Below are 18,185 nucleotides of genomic sequence, written 5' to 3' on the forward strand. Positions count from 1 at the left end.
CTCCGTTTTAATATTATTTTTTCAGTCTTGCACTTATTACGTTGATAGATAAAAACGGTATCGTCGACAAAATTTCCAATGCAGGTACAAAAGCCAGCTTTTATATTATGCGAAAGAGGTGAGTGTTTTATTAACTGTTTTAATGAAGCGAAAATTTATATTTTTATATAATATAGAATGTAAAGTTATTTGAATCATATTACTTAAAATTTTGCTTACAATGTTATATGTATATATAACAAGCATGCATTTTAAAGAAGTGATTGTCAAACCGCGGTTTACATACATCATTACTGTCAACCTGCTTGAACAAATGTGTCTTAATTTTCCAACCGATTCACAAATACGCAGATAAAAATGTTATTTAACGATACATCGTTATTACTCCATAATTTGCAAGAAAGTGAAAATAATTACGAACTACATATTGTATATATATGTAGGACTCAAATCTATGCCGGGTTCAAATCTATGGCAGGTTCCTAATCCATGGCAAATATGAAGTTACAAACGCCAAACAACTCAAATTTATGGCAGATTCCTATTGTGTGGCAATTATGACGTTACAAACGCCAAACAACTCAAAACAATTGCAGATTTTTGTTTTCTCCAAATTTATTGCAGATCTTGTAATTGCGTCACAATCGAATAACGCAATATTCAATGGTCGCCTCCACATACGAATGCGGAGGTAATATATTTGAACACGATCCTAGATGAAGGTATTTCCTTCGACTACAATTTGCGGGTTTAAAGGAAGGTGTGACTTTTTATCCGGAATAGGGATAAAATGTGCTGTACAGGCCGAACCTCGCGATGAAAAAACTAGGGCACTGCTTTTTTCAGTACCGGATATTTTAGAAACATCAGTTACAGAAAATGTTTTACTGTCTTTGGCTGGCAAAGTTTATTCAGTGAAAGATAAAAATAACGGATACCGATTTGTTTTTAATTATCACAAAATAAACACGATGTATAAACAATGATAAAAGTATTATTTGAAAATTCAAACTGTTTTTTTTTTAATAAATCACTGCTTTTTTTGTTTGTTAAAGGGACTAACTTGTTGTTTAATGAATTGGTTAAATAGGTACTGTGATTATATTTTGTTTTGATTTTATTCCTTCGTGTTAGTGTGTTTTGTCCTTTTTTGATACAGTTAATGTCCAGGGGTCGGTATTACAAAGCATTCCTAAGACCTGTCATAGATATATCTTAGGACATGTCTTATGATCCTTTTATGACTATCTATGGACATATCTTTATTTGATGAACTATACTTGTGAGTGTCTACTTCGAAGGCAATAGTAAAATAATTTCATTCTAGTTGACACTAAAAGACTTAAGATGATAGCCAGGATAGATTTGTCTACAAATACAATTGGGAATTGAAATGGGGTATGTGTCGAAAAGACAACAACCCGCCCATGGAGCAGACAATGTCAAAGGCCACAAATGCATTCATGCTTTCGAAGTAGAGGATGTATATCTAAACATCAAAATGACATTCGCCTCATGCAATGATTTTATGTTTTAGAAACAAAAATTGAGTTATAAATCTACATAAGTCATGCTGAAGGTCAAAAATGGTGAAGAGTAGATCCCAAAAAATTAATAATGAAGCGTGGTCCAATGAAAACTATTTCAGCTCTCTCTTGCTTTTACAGAGTAATAATATAAGACATTGTTTTAGTCTTTGCAAGCTTGAAAATCGAGAGGGAGGAGTATTTCCCCAAATTATTAGGAATCGTTCTTAATTTTTTTGGAAGAATTTAGTTACTAGTATCTAATGTAATTGTCATTGAGGAATGCAACCTATTAGTAAAAAGTTTCAAACTTATTTAAGCCATGATGGACTGCATAAAACATACAATTACATGAAAACACATTTTGCTAACATAAGTCATGAAACATATATTTCTGAAACTTTGTGATCAATGCCTTCTACAGAACAAGACACGTTCTGGCCTATTTATTGTTGTTATTTATGCATTGGTGAATTTAAATGTATATTTTACTTCACCAAGATTTATTTTTAATTTTGTAAAATAAATCTTGTACAAGTTAAGACCATTTTTAAGCAATATTTTGTACAGGTTATAACATGCATGAGGTATTTTTATACATGTTATAACTTGTATTTTTGCATTATACAAGTTATAACACTTACACTATTTTTGTACATGTTATAACCTGTACAAAATCGCAACTTGTACATGACATATAAAAAAAGACAGTATTAACCCTAAAACGTGGATATCTTCTTTGATATTCACATCTTTCAATAGGTTATACATTTCGACATATTAAAATTCTCTAAAGTATTCATTTTTTTTATTTCATCTGAATAAACCTAGGTATATATTGTGATACATAATTATATAGTTAATTCATAATACATATATTGATATTAAATTTTTCAATTACAGTCTAAAATTAAAAAGTTAGTTATGCTAATTGTTCTAAATTTTCTATTCGATCATACACATCACTTATCACTCCGGATTAGAATTCCAGAATATGCTGATAAGGTTAATGATTGCATCTGACTTCTCTTCTTTCCACATACATCACTGCCTATACAATGATGTTGAACATAAGAGGTAACAGGAGAGGCCACCAGAGATCATTAACAAATAACATGTTCGACAAAATGTTGGACAGAGTCAAATAATAAATGTCAACCTAAGTCAAGGGGAGATAATTCAAAAACATTCAAACAAAAACTAGTATATCAATATATATATACAATATCAATACACATAGATAGTACTTTTAAGATGCACACAAATCACTGTCCAGTTGTGATGTGCATCAACATATTGTTAATTGTACATCTATATTAAAGCCTTAAGTAAGTACAAAATAAAAAGATCTCTCCTCACATGTGAACTAAGTTTTTATTAAATTCCCATTTATCATCAAATTTCTCTCTTGCTCTAGGGGATCTGTAAAAGGAGGTAGATATTTTTTCTATTTGGTAGGAATTTTTAATCAAAGTTATGACACATGTAAGAGTCGGTAATGAAGTATCAAAGCGAAATGTATAAATGTAATATTTAACCAGAATAGTGAATAAGTGTAGGGAAATATCCCAAGACTCTGACCCAAGAACAATATTTTCCACATTAGGAATTAAAGTTTAATTATTTTCAACTTGAAAAAGTGCTGCAATTTCTAAACCAAAATTTCTCACTAGGGTACATTCCAAGAAAAAGTTACTTATAGTTTCTTTAGTTTTATTACAGAAACTACATAAGCTAGTTTCGTTTAACCCATATTTTTGCAATAATGCATTTGTAGCGAGAGTTCTATGTAAAATCTTAAACTGGAACATACTAAATTAGTTGTTTATAGGGCATCAAAAGGGTGAACTATAAATAAATCCCAATTTTCTAAATGAGTGCCTATTTCCTTACACATGTTGTCTTCTTTTTTTGTAGAACGTTCTGTATACATTGACAAGATTTTGTGTTAAAAGGACTGACATGACTTTTTATGTTTTTTTATAAACTTATCGTTAGATATGTGCGTAATTTTCTCTGAAGTGGTGATTAAATTTTCCAGTCTTTTGGTATCATATGCAGCAAAGAATGAGATTCCAAGAAATTAATATCAAGATCAAATTTTTCGCAGAATTCTTTTGAAGTAAAACATTTACTGTTTTCATCAAGTAAATCACCTATAAAGAAAACTCCTGATGCAACCCACCTCTGGTAACAGACAGTTTTATTATTAATTTTCAAACTATTGTTTAGCCAAATGGATTGTTTCATGATCCCTTCAGCAATGCCATTAGTGACAGTGTTTAGGATATTCCAGTTTAGTAAAATATCTTCCCCGAAATTATTCATTTTTCATGACATCAAACCCAGGATAAAATATGGGTTTGATTATTTTCAATGTACTTGTTTATGATACAATTTTTTTTGCGAATTATACGACTCAATCAAATTATTGATTAATTCACTTTTAAAAGTAACTATTTACATTTATAAGTACTTGTCAGTTATGATAACTTTTGATTACAATGATTTTAAGTAAAAACTATTTGAATGCTTAAATTTCTATACAAAAGAGTTTTACTTACGCAAGTCATTTATGGCTTTTATTGTGTAACGTTGTAATCACAAAACAAGTTTTAAAATCGTTAAAGTGACATTTTGCTGGTAGTTTATTTATTAATGTTTTTTTTCTATTTTCATGATTTTAAATCTTATCACGCTTAATGTAAATGAAACAATTTTTACCAATTCCTTCATTTATAAATAATAAAGGACATCCTAGATAGACCATAAACACAACTATAGAATTGAATTTAATCAGAAGGAAACTAGAAAGCTATTAGAATAGCAAGGTATTTTGAAACACGATTGATTGATTTAGATTACATGTAATCAGATTGAGTTTTGGCTGATTAATAGTTCCAATAAACCCTCGAAACAATGTTATCGATATCAGCTAATTGCTTATTATTACAATTGGTCATATACGTTGACGTATCTGCATCTGTAGATATACCAAGTTCTGCAGTATGTGATCCCGACCTTTAATTTTATGTACTTTCAGTAATGCAAATGGGCAACTGATTAAAGTCTAATGCAAAAATTAACAAAACAATTAGGAAATATCGAGTTTTTGTGGAACGTGTAACACGATTTTTAAAGATATTTCGGATAGTTGGAACAACATATAGTTTACAGGCATAATAGGAGTGAATACGGTAAAATCGTTTGTTTGTGTGCTTAATAGTGCTCACATTGAATCAAATTGTTATCTGACAAATAGAGTGATCAGTACTGTTTTTTAAATGCATTTATATGACATCTGAAGACAACTCGTGTTTGTTTTACCTTTAATGATAAAATTGCAAATGAACAATATTCAAAGTTCCTTACATGTACATAAGTAGTACATTTGATTTTTTTTTTGGGGGGGGGGGGGGGTATTCATGTCAGCTTGAAATATTTTTTAACTAGATTATTAAATTATTGTGTATGATATTCGTGTACCTGCCCTATATTGTCTCCGTTTAGGGGCATGTAAAGTAGTTTATAAACCCCTTTATTGTTTCACAAAACACTACTATCGCAAATATTGAAAGTGAACGTATGATTGTCTCGAAAAGGTTCCAATTAATTAGTTTTTAAAATAAATGATGCAAAACGTATTTATAATGGTGTACAGCTCAGGATCACATAATACTGTTTGATCTATCTGTAGATGCGGATACGTCAACGTATACGATTCGGTTGATACGTTTTTAAATGACCAACCTCCATTACAATTACCCTAAGCCTATCCAGTATACATAATATATAGTGAATCACATATTACTCTTCGACTCTGCTATTCAAATATACTTGGTCGTCTTTTTGAATGTAAAACTGTTATACTGATACTAATTTGCTAAATTTGTATAAATATTTTGAAGTATGGAATGGTGGAGACTAGATTTGCATGGAACTCTTCCAGAAGATTTAAAGAGCAGAAGGGTATTTCTAATGTTTTTAAAATATTGATATATGAATGTAGTACAACATAAGAAATATTGACAACTTGTACTAAGCATTCATTTATTAATTTTATTATTCTATATATGTTAGTTTACAGTGTGATTTTTTCCTTAAACAACCCAACCGTAATAAGAACATGTACTAGAGGTTCTAACACCTTTTCAATCGATCGTTCTGAAAAGAAAATAACTCGATATAGGTATTAACCGCCGAACATTTTCTCGGTCGAATGGCATGTTAGGCTAGAAAATTGGTGGTAATAACTATCTACCATTGATTATCAAGACTATGAGGTTTAGGCATTGACATAACGGAAATTAAATCAGTAACTCGTTACTGGTGTCTCTCAAAAGTGATCATTAATACATTAATACAATCATCATGTTATTAGGTTGTTTTAATAACAAGAGAGAACTTCATAAATATGTTAGACGCAATAAGTGCAATTATGTATTAAGTGAAAATCTTAGGCAATAAGCTAACGCCTAGACAGAAAGTTAATTTCACAAAAAAATGTCCAGGCATCATTGATAATGCTTTAAATAAAAATAAGAGTAAGTAAAAAGAAAAACTTAAAATACATTTTGTATATAATAACGTCAGAGGAACTGAAGTTTGAATGCCAATTACATGAAATAAAATCATAGGTAAAGTATTGATGTAAAAATCATTGAATGAATCTTTTAGAATATATGTAAACTTGTTGGATAGTTGTCTCAATTGATATCATATCAGTATATCTCTATGTTTGTTTATTGTTAGTGACTATTTTTTTGTTGTTACCAAATGTGTTAAGCATGGGCACACACTATTTTACCTTATGATCGTTTTATACCTTTGTGTAGACAAATTGATAGTTCGTTGTTTCCCACCCATGTAGATTGCACTTTGTAAATACAGCTGTTTCTGAAAACCCTCCTCTTTTGAGGAGAAATTGAATATTCATAGAAATTAATTTTGTTAACATACTGGTCCCTAGTTATGCTCTCTGTGATCCATATCGCAGAGACAGAACTTGGGAGTGTTACCAGTAAATAAACACCTGCATATTGTTTACATTGAAATCTTTCATTCGAGTTAGGTGTAGTTAAGAAAATTAGTGTAAGTTTAAACTCTGAGAGGTTCAGGGCATATAAACGTTGAAAATATGCCGCACAGCCCTATATTTTGACCTTCGAAAAAAATTGTGGTGCAAATGAACTTTCAATTCTAGGATAAGATTTTCAAAACTTCATAGTAAAGTTGGTACAATTTTAGCCGTAAAAAGAGTTCCTATGGGAAATCGCATTGTCAATATTTACGGAAATGCAACCTAATATAGGGCGAAAAAGGGGAACATTCAGAATTTAACCAAATTTGTTTTATTTCACAGATTTTATAGAAATTAACTTAAATATGAAGTTTTATAAATATTGTATAAAGATTGATAGAATCCTGGGCCTTAGATATGATGACTCAGCATAAATTCACAGTTTACGGTATGCATAGTTTACTTGAAGTCCTGGATACAAAATTCATTCATAATATTTGCATATTTGTAAGTTAAATTGTTAAGAAGTGCTTATATTTACTCTTCGAAGTCATTGAAACTCAAAGATCCTTCCTAAATATTATTTATGGAGTATTTGTGTCTTTTCGATAACCCAAAATTAAGCCGCAACACCTAAATCTGCTTTTTTGTCACCACGGCACAATAAATACAAGCTAGAAAAACAAAAGTATCTCAAGATAACTTACAATAGTGTGTTATATCCTGAATATGTACTAAATATTGCAAATTGCTCGAAACAGCAGAATGAATTAGGAAATTTGAGGCCCCAGGGGCAAAAAACATAGAAAATTGCCTTCCCCCTGGGTCATAAAACAAATAATTTAACTTGTAAATGCTATGATTTCATGATTTTAAAGTTCTTGATAAAGAAAACAATTACTTTGCTTGGAAGTTGTGAAAAAATCAGATGTTAGCAGTCATCTCTGCAACATTTTAGGTGAATTTATATATCAGACTGGTATCTGCATACATACAACTATTGCAAATATGGCTTTGTTTGAATATTTCTAGTATATATAGTAGCTAAATTGTGTCAGATATATGGTTGCAAATGATACTGTTGTGACAAGAATTCTAAATTGACCATTTGAGGCAGAAAATGTGTTCTTTAAGAGCCAGATTGTGATAAAACCATGCAAAATGGTCCAAATCCAAAATATTCCAATCAGACTGATATTTCTGTATTTTAGATACCTTATATGTTATAACTATTTGTGCAAAATATTTTGAAAAAATATTCAGCTATTATTTGTGTATGCCGAACATTCGATAATTGTCTATTTCTGTACTGACAAATGACCATTTCAAGCCTATTTTAGGGTATTTTGATCTGATTTTTGTTTTGTTTTATAGAAATGATACAGCTAAATGATAACAAATATTTTAACTAACAACTTAAAATGAAAGGAAATTATGATAATTTAAAAAGTGGTGAGATTTCTCAATACCCCCACCATCAGGTTGAAATTGCACGGTTTTGAAAAAGTGCTGATTCAGCAAAATTTGTATATTTTTTAAAGGCTTGAATCTTGTAAGATCATGTTTTATTTTCAATTAAACGTAATATTTCATGACGCTTAGATATTTATCTACAAAATGCAAGGAAATGGTGCTCGGCAAATAATATCTTCTTACGTGAAAATAATAATTAATGATAGGCGTGCTGGCCATTTTGCCGATTTTTTAATATTTTTTTATCTGTTTCATTAGAAACTTTTTAAAAGTATGTTATAGTCAAAATATAAGAAAATTAATGACTGAACTAATGTTTACTGGTTATATTAATTGAATAAACCAAGTTTAACTTACTTTAAATAAGAAAAATATACTAAAGGAGTAAACCCGGTTTTTTGCAGACTTTGCCCCTGAACTGAGAATTTTTACCATATGTTTAAAATATTAACTTATTCAAAAGTAAATTACATTGGTAACTTAAAAATGGGCTGTTTTATTTATAATACTATGCACACTCATCAGTTAATATCATCATGAGTTCTTCACAACTTTAACATTTTAGAATAATTTTATAAGGTAGTTTCTAGACGCTTTTTGTCTAAATTCAAAGTGCCCACAATTGAGTTCAGTCTTAAAGGAGTAGGTCCGGTAAGGGCCGATTTTGGCCTCAAATTTCAAGTTCATCTGACGACAAATTTTGACCACTTTTTTAACACTTAAGTGTCTATTTTATTTGAATCAATTAGTTTATGTGAGAGATTTTAACTGATTAAGTCATAAAAACGTACAGATTCAAGCTCAAATATGAAAAATCTACCAAATTTGCCGAAAAACGTCACTTTTCGGAAAGTTTTTGTCAAAAATGAAAGTGGCCGCATCCGTGTTCATCCTCAACCTTTATATATTTTATGTATTATCATAAAATACAACTTACATTTCTATATAAAGGATGAACACGAATGCTGCCACTTTCTTTCACACGAAAACCGTCTAAAATTTAACTAAAATGCTAGAATTATGAAGATTTCAGTGATTTACCACGATTTAGTGGTGCTAGTACTCAATATATGTGCATTGTATCGTCAAAAACAGCCCATATTTATTTAGCAGAGGCATTTCACTGTCCTATAATTAACTAAAACTTTACATTTTAACAATTTTGTAAAACTGCTATATTTTGGGGCCAAAAAGGGGTCTTACTGAACCTACTCCTTTTAAAAACATGTTGTATTTGATAATGATTCATAAACTGTTTAAAAAAGGGGGACGAAAGATACCCAAGGGACAGCCAAACTCGTAAATCTAGAACAAACTGACAACGCCATGGCTAAAAATGAAAAAGACAAACAGAAAAACAATAGTACACATGACACAACATAGAAAACTAAAAAGTAAACAACACGAACCCCACCAAAAACTAGGGGTGATCTCAGGTTCTCCGGAAGGGTAAGCAGATCCTGCTCCACATGCGGCACCCGTCGTGTTGCTTATGTGATTACAAATCCGGTAAATAGTCTAATTCGGTAGGTCAAATTCATGAAAGGGAAGGGGATTGTAGTTACGACGTAAGGAACATGTCCGATATCATTTGTGAAACGGTTATGTCATAACGGTCAACCAACTCGTGATGGCGTCCGTAAAATTTACGAAGGGATGATTTCAACTTCACCATTTGGAACTCTTGGTTTAAAAGCTTCCTTGTGAGCAGTAACCCTCTATCAAGAAAATCATGATAGGAAATGCAAGCACGGGAATATCGTATCAATTGGGAGATATATACCACGTATGCAGGTGCTGCTGGAATGTTGCTACTTAGAAATGGACAGTTCACAATTGGAAAGCTGAAATCATCTCTTTTGTCGTAAAGTTTGGTTTCAACCGACCCTCATTGTCAATTTCTAGATGTAAGTCAAGATAAGAAGCTGACTTAACTGTATCTGTAGTATCCTTTATCTCCAATTCGATGGGACAGATGTGATCCACATAGTCACCAAATTTTGAAATGTTTAGTGAAAGAACGTCATCTATATAGCGGAAAGTAGAGTTAAAGGATATTGCTAACTTCTTATCTTTCTTCCTAAGAAGTTCCTGCATGAAGTCAGCCTCATAATAATAAAGAAACAAGTCAGCTAGTAGATGGGTACAGTTTGTTCCCATTGGGATGTCGACAGTCTGTTGAAAAACACGTCCTCCGAACGTAACAAATATGTTGTCAATCAAGAAATCAAGCATCTTGATAATATCGGTTTCAGTGAATTTTTTGTTTGAATCAGAATGATTCTTTACAAAGTATGATTTATCCCTCCCTAAGACAAGATACTTGTATCTACGTTGGCCATTCTTTTTTATGAAGCAAAGTAATACCAACTCTTTTAATTTGTCTTTTAGTTTAGAATGTGGAATACTTGTGTAAAGAGTAGAAAAGTCAAATGTTTTAATACTGTTACAAGATGAAAGAGAGTTAGATTGTATGTACTCTAAAAGATCTTTGGAATTTTTAAGTATCCACATCTGATTCACGCCACCTCTAGAATAGGCAGTTTCACAATAACTTTGAAGCCCGTCTTTGATTGCTGATAAAATGTATGTTAATAATTTAGAAAGGGGTTTCGTGGAGCACTTGGAAGACCCAGCAATATAACATATAAGAGATAGAGACTCAACATGAATGCAACCCCTTGCAATTGTATAGACCAAAATATTATCATAAAAGTTCAAAAAATTATAAGCACGTCTCCTTCAGATGAAATTGGGGTATTTTCTTTTCTTATGCCCCTGTCACACTGTCCCTATTTTATATACGATGGACATCCGAATGCGAAAATTGTAAGTTCGTACGAAGTTGGTCCCGATCTCGTTAACATACCAAAAAGTGACCGAAGCAAGTACGATGAATAACGAAGTCTATACGATGATGCCGAAATTATAAACGATAGCAAAAGATGGACATACGAAGGTTAACCGAAGACAGGTTTGTAAGCTTCATATATCAGCCGAAGCCTACACGATGGATCACGAAGGCTATACGATGGATTACAAAGGCTCCACGATGGATTACGATGATGGCGCGATGGTCATACGATGTCTAAAAGACACTCACTCTAGAACCAAAATGCTCAAACTTGGTATGGTGTTACTCGTTAAGAATATCTAAAGCGCTATTGACTTTAAAATTAAAAGGTCAATGTCACAGTGGAGTTGTAATACAAGGCAATATCACCCTTGTGGACACTCTAAAACCAATATGCTTCAAAAGATTTTAACCACATTTGGTATATTGTTCCTCCTTGTAATGATCTGACATTTGTTACGTTCAAGGCCAAAGGACAAGGTCATACAGATGGACTTGTTTTTTCTACTTGAAATAGCATAATAGGTATTTGGTTGCTCATTGTTTTACCTGCTGTATTTCTAGTTACTGAATGTTTTGGTTGATTTCTAAAAAAATAGTTTATGTATCAAATATGCATATTCAATTAACCATTTTCTGCATGTGTCATCTACAAATATAGTGTCCATATTTGTCCCGAATATGTTACACACGAGGGGATGTCACGCTCGGTATTACCTTGTTTGAACTGTGAATTGTGTACACTATTCTGAATAATCACCCATTATTATGCCCATGTTTACTGTCTATCTTAAAGGAAAGGTACTGTGTTCGGTAATCCCTTTTATTCAAAAAGAGCTCTTTCCAGGGGAATATCATAATAATAAAGACAAAAGGAAGGATGTGGGGAAAGCAACAAATGCGGCAAAATATATAGAAAACAAAATGAAATGGTTATGGAGTAAAAATTCGTGTGACAACAACTCAGACGATACATAAAAAATCAAAATAATGAAGAAAAGTTGGTTTCCTTATATACATGTACCTGCAGTGTTGGTGATCGAGGCGAGTTTATGATTTTCATTATGTTACTTGATATGAAAAATAGACAAATTTTTTTATTTTACTTGTAAAAGTAGATCCTAAGCCTGTAATAGCTGCTCTTCTTGTTCCATTTGAATTAATAGAAACAACGCTGTCGCCTTTCTTGATCTCATAGAATCATATGATATGAGCTCCATGTTTTGTGAACGTCTTTCTTGACTGTCGTATTAGACTGACCTGTGCATATCGCGCATGGCACTTTAAATATATTTTAGCGCGAAAATTTACTTACATTAAGTTGGATTGATCGCCGTCGTAGTTCCATCTTGTTGCCTCTGTACTTTTATTCGATAGCAACACATGAGGTCTTCACGAAGTCGTGTTGACATCGCAAGACCTTCGGGTAGCTTCGTGATTCATTCGTGTAGACATCGTAATGTCAAAACTGTCCGATGGAAACGATGGATACACGAATGCAATACGATGTTCAAAGATGAATTCCCGGTGACATTACGATAGTGAGGATGGTGATACGAACTCAATTCGAACCCTCAACATCGGACGCACCTTCAGGGATTTTTTAACATGTTAAAAAAAATAGAACCCTTCCCGAAGTTGTCCCCGAAGGCTTGAAAAAGTGGCCGATGGTTCTACGATGGTTAAAGATGGCAATACGAACAGGCCGATCTGAATACGATCAGTCCCAATTTTGAAAATTCCCATAATCGTGTTGCTATCAACATAAAAATCGTGACAGTGTGACGCGGGCATAAATATAGTATGAAATGTAGACAAAATTATACAAACTGCGCAGCCTTGTACATTCATGTAATTTATTTCAAGAAAAGAGGAAGATTTAATAGTTTTGTGAATTTTATAGAATTGTGCCTCTTATTTAGAAAAAGTGCTATATCTTGTATATTGTGATAAAGCTTTATGTCAATTATAAAGAGACTACTCCTAGTAGTTCCTGGTAAAACTGTAACTGAAATTTTGTGACGCTGATCTGAACCAGTAAGTTATCCTTATGCCAATTCTTGGAGAACAATGGTTACAGGACATAACAGTAATGTTAGGTTTCCTCCTAGAATGTAATCTCTAGCAATTTGAGGCTTGGGAATAAGACATATGAAATACACTACTACTAGCTCAGACAAACACATATATTTCAAATTGCAATGAAATTTATTTTATTACCACATGTTATAACCAGATACGCCGCAAGGTGCAGCTTTATACGACCGCAGAGGTCTAACCCTGAACAGTTAGGGCAAGTATGGACACAACATTGTTAAAGCTTGATATAACTCTGAATTTGGATTGTGATAGTTGACACAACAGAATGAGTGTGGTCTAAGAACTTAGACTTAAAAACTTAAAAAAAAATAATTTGACTTTACCTATTATGGTCCAATATCCAAAATCTAAATACATGGTTAGATTCAGCATATCATAGAAGCCCAATAATTCAATTTTTGATGGATTTTTGGTAGGAAGGTAGGCATTTTCTTTTTTTTTCTTCCAAAAAAGAAAAGTATTAGATGTTTATAAGTCTTCATGCCTATTTAATTAGAAAAAAACTTCTTCAAATCAGTACAATAAATGAATTTGAGTAGGCAGCTTTCTTCTGGGTAGTTAGCGTTTGAGCAAACAAACCTATTATTTATTATGGCCTTTAACTTTTTGGTAGATGAAAAAAAAATGGCCACATATTTTACATACGCTCTAATAGACACAACTTTCTAAACAAGACACTCAATGAGTGATTGCCCCTATAAAAAGATGCATTCCAATCAAAAGTTTCAAATAGGGAGATTTTTTGAAGTACAAGTATGTTCACAACTCTGTTTCATATACACTGGTATTAAAGAGATAATCTTAACTGCAATTACGATTATCCCAATATGGCGACGGCAGATATAAGTGAAATCTTTACAGTCATTTTTCTCAAATGCAGCATGTTTTTGTCACTAGTTACTCAGCTGCAAGGTTGTTCTATACCATTACATCATATTTGAATCGTAACGGTGCACTGGAAATGTCTAAGCGCTTTGGAAATTGCCGTTGAAAAATTCGGGATGATAATCGTAACTCGGAAAAAAAAATAATCGTAATTATGGTATTAAAAATCAAAGATAATCGTAACTGGATAGTGTTTTATTGATATTGACACTAAAAACGTATATCTGATAGCACATGATGAAATTATGGTGATGAATTAATCACGTTTCATCATCTTATGTCATATTTTTTGGTGCAAATGTAATTTTTAATGGTTCTAATGAAAACAGCTACATACTATTCTATCATAAAATTGGCAGGATGAACAAGCTTCAAGAAATTTGAATATGAGAATAACACAAACTATGTTAAAATACAGAAAACTCCTAAGAACTAGGAATGTCTCAAAATATTGGAATGAGCGAAGAGGCAATTTTAAAGGAAGTTATGATATATGGCAATACTTGTCAAGGAAACGCATGTGTCACCCTCCATCAGATTTGTGATAAATAAAATTGAGAATGGAAACGGGAAATGTATCAAAGAGACAACAACCCGACCATGGCAAAAACAACAGCAGAAGGTCACCAACAGGTCTTCAATGTCGCGAGAAATTCCCGCACTCGGAGGCGTCCTTCAGCTGGCCCTGAGACTGTTAAAGAACATTGATTTATCCTGAATAAAAACATAGTAAATAAAGTAATTATTGTTTTAAATCATTTAATGCAGGTGGCTATATGTGCTCATGATTTCTGCCCCCGGGAAGCGACTGCAGGTTCAATTCTAGCCCATACCCTTTGTGCCATAATGAAGTAGGAAAGACGTTTAGTATTCGTCAGAGACAGTTTGACGAGAAATTAAGAACAACAGTTTTGCACTTTTGGGATATGGGATATTGCTAATCCCCCTCCATTATCTACCAAAAAAAAAAATCTTAAACGCGCACATAACATTGAAACTTTGAAATTAATTAGAATATCTACTTACCACAATACCTGAACCGACAGCTGCTTCATTGCCAATATCTTAAACCGGTACATGTATATATTAAAAGGTTATGCATATTGTTGTCTGTTATAAGGGCATTTTTTAATAAAAGTGTGAATTAACTTGTCGAATTTTTTATTTCTAGAGTTATTTTGAATACCTCTATTGTAGACCTGTTTGTAAATAAAAAGTGCAATCGTAAATACTCTTTGAATTGATATCATTTTCATAATGTATGAACTGTTTCGTAGGGGATATTTGTCCACTACGAAACTGCTTTTGAACGCACATCTTATTGCATTTTAATGTCTCTTATAGACATTCCAGTTTGTTTTACTTTATAAACTAGAAAGATCTCATTTTTTTTCTGAATGTGAGAACCATTTTTTATCGATAAATATTAGACAGTATTTCACATATGAACGTACAACTTATTTTGCGTAGTGGACATTTTGATGAGTGTCGTAGTGGACAAAACCGTTTAGATCGTAGTGGACAAAAAGTTTCGTAGTTGACATCAACCCTTTTTCTATTTTGATAACATACTGAAAATGACATGAAACTAACCCTTGTTATTTGTTTTGCACGAATAGAATTGAAAAAATAAAAATCTCCAATACTTGTTTCTTAGGTGACCGTTTTGTAGTGGACATATTTACATGTTTTTTTCTCCACGATTTCCATATTACAATAGTAACAAGAAAGATTATATTCATCAATCACGTACTAAGCTGTACACAGATTTGTTTTATAATTTTAAAACCAGATTCTGAAGGAGATTTGAACCGTTTCGAAGTGGACATTAACAAAGATACGGTATCACTCTGGTCCATTTGATGTGCTCGTTTTTGTCAACAATTAAACTGCCGTTATTTAAACATCATTTCTTTTGTAAGACCCTTATGTTTATATCTCTTGCAAACATTCAGCATGAATGTTGAATAGGGCGTCTGAGGAAATGTTTTTGGTTATTGTAAATCATTCAGGAATCAAAAGCTTATTAGTCCCTCTTAAAATAGTATGTTTCTTTGCATAAAAAATGTTAAATCTAATTCCATGTACTGACTGCACAATAATTACTTGTAAAGATCAAATACATTTTTTTTCAAAAGTGACTGGGACAAGAAATCACGGATTTATAGAAAAACACCAATAAATCGAGAGATATATAAGTAAATTTGTCTTAGATATTAACCTGTAAGTTTCTTCATTTATTTTTATTTTCCGTTAATGTCATCAAATAATTTGCATTTTAATACACACAATACCATTGAAATGCTGAAAGTTACATTTAATATTTTTCAGTTACTATTATCCAATTAAGAAATTACGATTATCAAACAAGAAAAAATCCATAGAGTTACGATTATCATTCCGAATTTTTCAACGGCAATTTTCAAAGCGCTTAGACAATTTCAGTGCACCGTTACGATTTAAATATGATGTAATGGTAGAGAAAACCCTTGCAGCTGGGTAACTAGTGACAAAAACATGCTACATTTGAAAAAAAGGACTGTAAAGTTTTCACCTATATCTGCCGTCGCCATATTGGGATAATCGTAATTGCAGTTACGATTATCTCTTTAATACCAGTGATATAACAAGCTTTTAAAAGACTGTCATCAATTGAAAGTATGTGAAAACAAGGTGCTCAAAGTTGACAAATAGGCATACAGTAAGATGTGGACTGGAGACAGAGGCTGGATTGGATACTTTATATAATCTTGAATGTTGTAATGATTGACTGCTAAACATTACATTTATTATATTCTGATATGCTTTCAATATGTTATCAAAACAGTTTTGAACAGGTTCTCGGCATTTTTTATCAGAAAATATGCAAATAGGGTAAGCTGGCATTACTTAAAGTCTTGTTTTCAAATTCTTTAAAAAATTGAAACAGGGGAGGGGGTATAAAATGTACAATAAAGAAAAACTTAGAGTATACACAGTAATTTCTTTAAGACTTTAATTCTGATAAAGGAGTATTGATGTGAGAAAAACTGATTTTAGAGAGTTTTCCCTTTGAATAAATGTCTGTATAGGTTGCACTTTGTAAATACAGCTGTTTCTGAAAACCCTCCTCTTTTTGGGAGAAGTGCAATATTCATAGAAATTAATTTTTCTTTTCATACTGGTTCCCAGTTATGCTCTCTGTGTTCCATATCGCAGAGACAGAACTTGGGAATGTTACCAGTAAATAAACACGTGCATATTGTTTACATTGAAATCAGTGGTAATCTTTCATTCGAGGTAGGGGTAGTTAAGAAAATTAGTGTAAGTTTAAACTCTGAGAAGTTCAGGGCATATGAACGTTGAAAATATGCCACACAGCCCTATATGTTGACCTTGGAAAAAAATTGTGGTGCAAATGAACTTTGTATTCTAGGATAAGATTTTTTTCAAAAATTAATAGTAAAAGTGGTACAGTTTTAGCCGTAAAAGGAGATCCTATGGGAAATTGCATTGTCAATATTTACAGAAATGCAACCTGAATGCATGTTCTGTATATTTCCGTTTGACCATGCAGTACTACCTTGTGATTTGAAATGTATTGGCTTCCAATGAACAACGACTATCTCTGGCCACATAAGAATTAATTTAGACTACCATACCGGTCAGTTCACAACCGTTGCCACTTTACTGTTAACATGTCACACCAAATATTGTGAAAAGATAGAAGCCACCTTTGTAGCATTTTTCGAAATAAAAGCTCTTGTAATATGAATCATTTTATTAAGAGGATCGTGGTACACCATAGGAAAAAAGCTCCAATGTGCATTTCATTATGATTTTAAGTTAATTAAATTAGATATAGGAAGATGTGGTGTGAGTGCCAATGAGACAACTCTCCATCCAAATAACAATTTAAAAATTAAACCATTATAGGTTAAAGTACTGCCTTCAACACGGAGCCTTGGCTCACACCGAACAACAAGCTATAAAGGGCCCCAAAATTACTAGTGTAAAACCATTCAAACGGGAAAACCAACGGTCTAATCTATATAAACAAAACGAGAAACGAGAAACACGTATATATTACATAAACAAACGACAACTACTGTACATCAGATTTCTGACTTAGGACAGGTGCAAACATTTGCAGCGGGATGAAACGTTTTAATGGGCCCAAACCTTCTCCCTTTTTCTGAAACAATAGCATAACATCACAACATATAAAAACATACGATAAAATATCAATTAGCAGACTTAACTCAATCAAAAAACGTATGATTACACAAAGAACGAATAAATTTGATCTGCGATATCTGAATACAAATGCACAGTTAATTAAATATTA

The sequence above is a fragment of the Mytilus trossulus genome, chromosome 14 (assembly GCF_036588685.1).
Source record: "Mytilus trossulus isolate FHL-02 chromosome 14, PNRI_Mtr1.1.1.hap1, whole genome shotgun sequence".
NCBI classification, from domain to species: Eukaryota; Metazoa; Mollusca; class Bivalvia; order Mytilida; family Mytilidae; genus Mytilus; species Mytilus trossulus.